Source organism: Zingiber officinale, chromosome 7B (assembly GCF_018446385.1).
Source record: "Zingiber officinale cultivar Zhangliang chromosome 7B, Zo_v1.1, whole genome shotgun sequence".
NCBI classification, from domain to species: domain Eukaryota; kingdom Viridiplantae; phylum Streptophyta; class Magnoliopsida; order Zingiberales; family Zingiberaceae; genus Zingiber; species Zingiber officinale.
In genome coordinates this window covers 42,395,398-42,405,501 of record NC_055999.1, presented here as the reverse complement: position 1 = coordinate 42,405,501, position 10,104 = coordinate 42,395,398, and positions in this window count along the sequence as shown.

The window sequence follows — 10,104 nt, the reverse complement described above, 5'->3', positions numbered from 1 at the left end:
ACAGTAGGGGATACAGAATATATAATAAAGTTACATTAAGAATTGAAGAAACCACCAATGTAAAATTTGAGGAATCTAAACCAAACTTAGATCAAACTCAACTTCAGCCAATTGAGTTCATTCAAAGTAGTAGTAATCAAGAAGGCACCAATCAAGACTTAAATCATGAAGAGGAAGAAAGAACTCGAGAAAACCAACCTCTTAGAACCATAAGAGTCAACCCAAATCATCCAACTAACCAGATAATTGGTGATCCAGACCTAAAGGTTCAGACTAGGTCATCCTTTAGGAACCTAAGTCAAATTTCTTTAATTTCAAAAATCGAGCCTTAAACCATAGCTAAATCCCTACTCGACCCAGACTAGGTCATAGCTATGCAGGAGGAACTAGCTCAATTTGAGCGAAATGAAGTTTGGGACTTAATACCACCACCCAAAAATAAAAAAGTAATAGAAACAAAATGGGTTTTTAGAAATAAACAAAGTGAAACTGGGGAAATTATTAGAAATAAGGCTAGGCTAGTCGCCAAGGGGTTTAGTCAAGTTGAAGAACTTGACTATGATGAAACTTATACCCCAGTAGCTATACTAGAGTCCATTAGAATATTACTCAGCTATGCAACCTATAAAGGGTTTAGACTATATCAAATGGACGTCAAATCAGCCTTTCTAAATGGATTAATAAAAGAAGAAGTCTATGTAGGACAACTACTTAGGTTTGAAAATATAGAACATCCTGACTATATATTTAAATTAAAGAAAGCTTTATATGGACTTAAGCAAGCACCTAGGGCATGGTATGAAAGGTTAACTTCTTACCTAATATCCAAAGGATTCAACCAAGGTTAAATTGACCCAACCCTATTTGTTAAGTTAATAAAAGAGGATATTTTTATAGCCCAAATCTATGTAGATGATATAATTTTTGGTTCAACTAATTCAAAATTTTTAGATGAATTTACAACTCTAATGGAACAAGAATTTGAAATGAGTCTAGTAGGCAAACTAACTTACTTTTTAGGATTACAAATCAAACAGACAAATGAAGGTAATTATATTTATCAACAAAAATACACTAAAGAATTACTTAAAAAAATTAGAATGGAAAATACTAAAGAAATAAAAACACCTATGACAGTAAACACAATCCTAGATGAAGATGCTAATGGAAAACCAGTTGACTTAAAATACTATAGGAGTGTCATAGGTAGCCTACTGTACTTAACCGCAAGTCGACCCGATATCTTATTTGCAGTTAGTATGTGTACTATATACCAAACCTGTGCTAAAGAATCACATTTGACTCAAGTCAAAAGAATCTTTAGATACCTTAAAGGAACAACAAATGTTGGTATTTGGTATCCTAGAACTAATAATTTTGAATTAATAGGGTATTCTGACTCAGATTATGCTAGGTGCAAATTAGATCGCAAGAGCACAAGCGGTGGATGTCAACTACTAGGTCCATCACTTGTTAGCTGGTTTAGTAGAAAGCAACACTGTGTTACTCTATCTACAACTGAGTCAGAATATATAGACATAGGAGAATGTGTTACACAACTATTATGGATGATGCACACTTTAAAAGATTTTAACTTTAACCTTACAAATGTAAAAGTATTAATTGACAATATTAGTTCAATTATTTAGCAAAAAATCCAGTGCATCATTCCAGAACCAAACACATTGAAATTAGACATCACTTTATCAGGGATCATGTCACTAAAGGAGACATTGAACTCAAGTACATTGAGTCAAAGTCTAATTTAACTGACATATTTACTAAATCCCTCCCTGAAAGTGAGTTTAGCATCTACATAGAAAATTAGGGATGTGTCTAATAGATTAGGAACTTTAAAATGGTTTTCAAATATGGTTATTTTCAAATTCTAAGGTAAAACGCTTTTATGTTTTCAAAATTTCCTATTTTTAGAATTTCAAAATCAGTTTTAGCCTTAGATTAGAATAATCCCTTAGAAAGCATGTTCCCCTAGGGCTAGTACTTGAGCATCTCACCAACACCATAGGATTCCTTTGTTTGTGATTGCCAAACATAGAAAGGGGTGAGATGCATAGGCGAATTGCCTGGACTTAAGATGCTTATGTCAGTGCATCAATATAAGTCTGGGCGTTAAATACCAAACAGATATTAATCAAGTTAAGTCATTCAGTTTAGTCAAACACTACCTAATGCTTAGACTTAACTTAACTAACATAGAAAGGGGTGAGATGCATAGGCGAATTGCCTGGACTTAAGATGCTTATGTCAGCGCATCAATATAAGTCTGGGCGTTAAATACCAAACAGATATTAATCAAGTTAAGTCATTCAGTTTAGTCAAACACTACCTAATGCAGACTTAACTTAACTAACCAAGTGAAAGCTGCTATCCTCTAATAGTCAGTAAGTAACTAACTGGTTAGACAGATTTTTATAATGTCAGGTTCAAGGGAAGGTTAATCATTTTTATACTTATTTTAAAATTAATTTTTGAAAAAATACCTTTTTTAATCAATCCTAAGTGTTTTAAAAATTTCTTTGGATTTTTTAAAATCAGTTTGAAAGTTAAAAATCACTTTTGAAAATTAGATTTATGCTTTTAAACTTTTCAAAGGCAATTTTGAAAATGACAACTTCGACACTTAGTTTTGAAAATTGATTTTAAAAGTTCGATCTTACTTAGTGTTGAAAATTAAATTTTTCAAGTTCAAATTTATTTTGAAAATTATGAACTTATACACTTATGCTTGAAAATTAGAATTTCTAAACTTAGCTTTTATAAAGTTAGCTTTAATAAACTTATACTTGAAAATTAGCTTTTATAAATTTATGGTTGAAAAATTTATCTGTTGAAAATTAATCTGCAAAAATTACTAAGTTATTTTGCTAAATCAACTATTTTTTCAAAACTTAGCTATTTTACAAAGGTTAAGAGGTAAATGGAAAATTGTCTATATTTTTTTTTTAAACCCCCCCCCCCCCCCAAGACAATCTGACTTACATTTCTAGATTATTTTTACTTTGCATTTCTTTTACCTTGCTGCTCTATGCTTTTGATGAATGCCAAAGGGGGAGGGGTAGGTGGTTAAGTTAGTTAAATAGAAACAGAACAAAATTTAAAAAGCCAACTTAACAACCTTATGCTTGTTTCTTGCATGCATATTTATCACTAACTTAACCAGGTTGTCATTGCATCAAAAAGGGATAGATTGTTGGTGTGGTTAGTACTAACGGTCTAACTCAAGTTTTGATGAATGAAAAAATAGGTTAAGTTAGTTTCGTTGTTATCTAACACTCTGATCGAGTGTGCAGGAGAAGTCCAAACTGGTCGATGGGCTAACCTGATGTCTGGCACGAAGCCCAGCTAGGTCGACAGGCCGACCGGATAGTTGGCACGAAGTCCAAACAGGTCGACGGACTGACCGAACGTTTGGCACGTAGTCCAGCTAGGTCGGCGGGCTAACTGGATATATAGCTGGCGCGAAGCCCAGACGGGTCGAAGGTTTGACCGGACGTCTGGCAAATAAGTGAAGGTAAGTCACTGGAAGGGAGTGACTGTGAGGACGCATTCACGGGAAGGGAACTTAGGCGCCGATCCGATTTAGAACCATTTCAGAACTCTAAGTCGAGATCTTGACTAGATTCCGGTTTCGGAGAGACAGAATCTAAGTAATATTCTGCTTAATTTTGAACTATGTTAATACTCTGTGTTGCAGGATATATCTTATATTTACCTCCTGACTAACGTTTTCATACAGGAAGGAATCTGCTGAAAACTAAGGGTCCGGGCGCCCGGAGGTGAAAAATTATCCTCAACGTCATTTCGCCTGGTGGAGCTCCCTGGTTGGTTCGGCTACGTCATAATCAGGGTGCCCTGAAGGTTGCAGGCACCCCGAACCTCTTATATAAGGAGGGTTAAGGCTGAAGCTCCAACATCAACTAACGACTCGATCTCTGATGCTCCTGCGACGCTACTGACAACGCTTTGCTTTTCATTCTTCTTTTTCTTGTCAGTATTTTTTATTTATTAGCATTCGTGTACTTTAAGTTGTAAACATTTTTCGAATTGCTAGTGAATTGCCCATCGAAAGCATCCTTGTGTGCGGACCTTGGAGTAAGAGTCGCCAAAGGCTCCGAACCAAGTAAATCCTTGTGTTCTCTTTGGCTTGTTTACTTTTCCGCTGTGCTTACTCTACGAATTGTTTTTTAAATCGCTATTCACCCCCCCCCCCCCTCTAGCGAAACTCTACGATCCAACAATAATTTCATAATTAATTACTCGAAAACATGAGTTAGATTACACATCTTGAGCTCCTTCACTTTATTCTTTCAGTATTAGGTTTAACTACTCAAGTGTTTGTATAAATACATTCATTCATTCTAATTGATTGTTGAGTGAACTGTATTACGGTAATGATTTGGTGAAGCTGTTACTTGGTTATATGGTTGTATAATTTGAGAATATGATTTCTTCATCTACTCTCTCTTATGACCGTAACTCATCTAGATCAAGTGTATGGGATGTAGATAAATACATGAATCTTCATTCTAGAGCATGGATCTTCATTATATTACAATTTTTTTTCATATTCTTTTTCCTACACGTTTGAGTCATTTTTCTTTTAGTCCATCAAATAAATAGTTGTAGGCTTCATATCTGGCTCTATAAAAATCTCCATTTTTTTCTGATCAAAGAATTCATGTTTGTATACTTTTTTGTATCACCCATTGCACTACAAGTTAGACCCGACTATTTTCAAATTCACAAACAGTATCTCTGTATAGTGTGACACTTACAACTAATTTAGATATGTATATCATTCATTATGTTGACCATTGGTTGAATTAATGTGCAATCTTATTCTTTATATATCATTTGTGAGTATTCTATTGTTTTCATTCTGATTTATATTTTTAACTGTTGTTCTGACTTTAGCACTTGTAACAACTACTACAGCCAGTATCAAAACTGAAAATGCAGAATACCCTACCCATGAAATAAACTCTCCTATTACTGATAGAACTTCCAATAAACAATAGCACTGCTATCTAATTTTCCCTATATATCCTCTCCTCTACGCTGCATATCTTTTCGATGATGCATAATCACAGAGGGTTAAATGGTTAAAATAGTTTTCAAAACTCTATAATTTCTGACAATTTGTTTTGCTTTGAACTACTTGTATTATAATCATTTTGTGCTATCCAATGAACTTAATTAAGAACCTTATGTTAATATGTTGGGGACTCATTTTTTTTGTTATTGAACTTCTTTCAGAACTTCCAAAAGATGCTACATTATTAATGGATTGTAAAGCTGCAGAAGTTTTACAAGATATCCATGAACACATGACTGTTCTATCATAAGATCCAAAGATAAAAATGTCTGAGTACTAGCTTACAATTACATTGGGACTTTGTTCTTTTCTGTGTGCTTTGTTTGCAGATTATTCATATTTTCATAGTTGATACTTGTTTTTCTTAATGATATATTTTTCTTCTCATGTCATTTAGCAAGGCATTGCAATACTCTAAAGTCAATGATCATTATAAAAATGCCAAGGCTGTGTGCGACAGGTTTTGAAGTATCCTTCCATTTTAACACATTATTTTTGGTTAACTTTTGCATTATGTTATTATTTGGAAAGCCTTTTTCAATTGGATCATTAACTCAAGTTTTTAGAACTTTGAAACTAAATGCAGTCACTGATGGTGAGATTTGTACTCTAGCTTAACTATTCTTGATTTACGCATTTTGATCCATATCTATATGCTTGCTTTTGAGTCCAGCGAATGTAGATGAAGTTTATGCTTTAAAACCATCCTTGAAGGTGAGTGTTATAATTCCTCTCTTTATAGGTGTTGTTTTCACTTAGTACTCAACTGAGCTATGTCTACTTTGTTGCCGAGTCGAGCTAGGCTATAGGCAGCACTGTCTATTTGACAACTATATATTTTAGCTAAATTTGGGTGTAATAATGATTATTTCTGTTCCATTTAAAATACATTACAGTTTTTTTTAGCAGAGGTTGTTTGTATTTTGTTATAAGTTATTTATGCGTGATCGTTTGTGCTTTCTTGTAACAAGTTATTTACAGAGTCTATCTATCTTTTTGAAAGTGTATTCACTTTATTTTCCTACTGATTTCAGGGTTCACAACAGCAACAACGATCTTCATATGGCTATGGATCTGCTATAGGTTCTGTGAATAGAGGATATCCTCGTGCTGAAGTATACCATGGTAATACATTTGGAACACCTCTTACCAACTCGGGAATCAAGGATTGGGAGCAGTTACTACAAAGAAAAGTAAGAGTTAGGGAATCAGAAGTGCTCTATTGTGCAATTGCAACAACACTCTTGATTTTCTTGATGAAAAAAACCGAGGGCCGCGAGTAAGAATGAAAATGTGGAAGTTGGTCAAAATGTACTTTTATTATCCTAATGTAGAATTGTTGTATTATACAATGTGTATCAATCTATGCTATAATTATTAGTGTACATTTATCTGTTTGTTTAATTATTAGTGTTTTATTGTGTTTTGCTTGTGTTTAAGATAATTGTTGTTTAAAGTAATTAAAAAATAACGGTTTTAAACTATTATCGAACCATTGAGGTCCTTAAAAAAGACAACGATGCTTAACTATTGTCAAAAGCATATAAAAGACAACGATTTTTAAACGCTACGAAACTATTGTTGTTTGTATTAAAAGACAACGATTTAAAAATCATTGTCGTTGAGGGTACAATTAACAACATCATCAATTACAATGGTTTTGAAAGGTCAAAAATAATGAATTTTATCCGTGTTTATTAGCGTTTTTGTTGTAGTGGGGCTAGATTCTTGGCAAGCAGAAGTTCTTGCAAGTCGAACAAATAAATGCAAGACATAGAAGTCCAAGGTGGCTGAGGGCCGAATTCTTCGCAGAAGGAAAGCTCGAGCAGATTGCGAGATCAGATGCAAGAGCGGATGAAGACTCAAAGACGAGGAAGTTTCAAACACAAAGTATGAGGAACAAGATGTTCATCTAGTATGAAGTACTTGTGGGATGAGGATAGTGAAGTTAGTGTCACGCCCCAGAGGAGTCCTTGTCCGAAGAAATTTCGACAACATCTCCCCTGTACGGCGGACAATCTGAAACTTCTACATAACACATATACCTCAGCTACAGGCGGCTGGAATCATAACAATAAATAAAAACAATCACCACGCAGTTTATATAGATATTCAGCCTTTGGCTGTCACAACCACGCAGTTAATAATAGTACTCACAAACAATAGTACTCTGACTCGAAATCAACCCTACTCAACTACACTCGTAAAGCTCAAATCCGACGATAAGATCAACTTACCTCTTCTGCCGTCTAGGCAGGCATGTAGTAGAACAAATCTAAACCATACGAAAATCCATCGATCATAAGAATCCATACAATATCCAAGTATCAAATCAACCAAGTCTAAAACATAGTCAAATGAGAAGCATAAACAAAACCAAAGATAACTATAGCTGGTGGTCTGCAGGGGACTAGCAACTGGAACTCTCTCTCCTGACAGCATCAACCTGAAATATAACAACAATGGAGGCGGGGTGAGTCCAACACTCAGCAGGTACAATTGATATGCAAAGTAAGGAAAATAACACCTAGCACTAATCATGCGTACAGTCTCCTGATAAAAATAAAGGTAAATGTAAACCGAAATAAACAGGAGAGAAACTGTACTAACCAGGACCTGGGTATAAGGACAAACAGTCCGAAAGGTATAGAAGACATGTATGCATATCAAACATGGGTATCCAAAGAATATGCAGCATATAAATGCAGCAAAAACAAACACAAGCAATAAATGCATCATGCATATGATGCCAATGTCATGGTCACCTCTGACGCCAGTCAGCCAACTCACAACAAAAGTGGGACCGAGTGGGTAGGGCTGTGACGACCGTGCACTCTCCATCACTACTCCTGATGAGTGACCGAGAGGACGGGATGCTGTCGGAGTACATACATACTCCTACCCCAAATCGTAAATGGGGGAGCTCAGTGCTCTCATCTCCCGGTACACTATGACGGGAAGGGATCTCTAACGTGCTACACGCTGCGTCACACTACCCCTGAGCGGATCAACGGAGCACCGGAAGAGCAAACTGACGTGCTACCACGCTGCGTCACGCTACCCATGAGCGTCACAGCGGAGCACCGAACAGTAATGAAACTGGCAATGTGCTCGACAATAATGGAGCAATCTATCACACAGCATGCAATCATGCGTATGGTGCATGTCACTAAGCATGGTAATATACTAAACTAATCTATGGACATATAATGATGTGCACCATAGTAAATAAATCATATCAAGATATACTGATCAATAAGGTATTAAACCTAGATCCTGAACATGTGAAACATGGTTATATCACTACCCATGAGCATGAAAAATCAGGTACGAGATCAATACGAGATGCAAACAAACAACCAATCAAACAGGTAACATGTATTGGGCAGTGATTAACCGAAACAAATAAGAAACACAATTAATGCAACATGTTAATTTCATTACTAAGCATATCAAAGACAATAAGTCAAAAGTACCCGCCTCCAATAGGAAAAGGTCCAATCCGGTAATCGAGATACTCGTCTCGCGTCAAAACCCTAAATCACGAACAAATAAATATATTTTATTTAGCTACAATTTACATAAATAGCTAAATAAATTCTTAAGAACTATTTAGGGCAAACCTCAATTATCTACAATCAAATTGGATTAAATTAATACATGAACTAATCCAAAACTCACCTAACACGATAATGTTCACGGATGGCTCACAACCGAAGGAATTTGTGATCGGAACTCCACGACCTGATCTGTATTTAGAAATGGCTGAAACTACAAAGATTGATCAACCAATTAAACATAATATACCCACACAAAAATATGCGATCAGATCCTTACAAGCCTGATACTAAACACATCGTACCCAAATCAGGTCCGAAGCTTTCTCTGATGAAATCCCAATGCCACTGTGGTGCCGAGCCGGGACAACAAAGGTGGCAACGATGCTAGGGCACGAGCACAGCAGGAAGAAGTTCGACGTCGATGCTGCTCCGTGCGGCACCGGCGGCTGTGAACCCTAAACTAGGGCACAAGAGAAAAGAAGGATCGGCAGTGGCTCTCGTCGCCGGCGGTAGAGAGGATTTAGGCACAGACGGCGTCGGCGAAGATGCTAGAGCACAGAGGAGAGAAGAATCGGCGTCGCTGGAGTCGGGGCAGAGGCTAGGGCACCGGTGATTGGGGTCGGCGTCGGCTTCCGTGGTGAAGAAAAGGAAGAAACTGCTGTGGCAGTTAGGGCATTCGGCGTGAGAGAAGAAGAGAAGAGGGAGTTTTCGGCGAGGATGAGAGAATCGGCGAGGATGAGAGGAAATAAAGGAAAAAAAAAAAGAAAAAGGAATATAAAATAAACATTTCCTCGCTTAAACAGGTTGCCTGAACAGGCTTTTCTCGGCACGTATTTATCCCCGCTAACTCGTCCGTACGAGCTCCGAATAATTCCCGAAAAATTTCCAAAAATTCTGAAAAATTCCCTTATTAATATTCGCCTATTTTCCGGTATTTTACAGTTAGACATATGTTGGTCGTTAGGATAGCTAAAAGTTGTGTATTGATAGTGTAGCAATCGCCTGATATATTGAGGATGGGAAAAGGGAGTTTGTGATTGAAGGTTTAAGTGTGCAAACCCTGACTTAGGGTTCACCAATCATCTACTAGTTTCCAACAATTTGATTGCTGGTTTCCAATAGTTCGACTACTGGTTTCTTGCATTTCGACTGTTGGTTTCCAACATTTCGACTAATGAACTAAACACCAAACGGGGAAAGGGTTTAGCACAATAATTGATTGTTGTGGCACAACAATTGACTGCTGAGTTAAATCCCGAATTCGGGGTTTGTACAATCACCCTAACAATTAATTATTGTGATGTGATAATCAATTTGTAAATCATTCCACACAAACAGAATGTTCTCAATTCAACTGATCAATTTAACTGAGGGCTAGAAATCGATTGTTAGGTTCTAGCAATTAATTAGTAGTCCATGTCGAGTGAC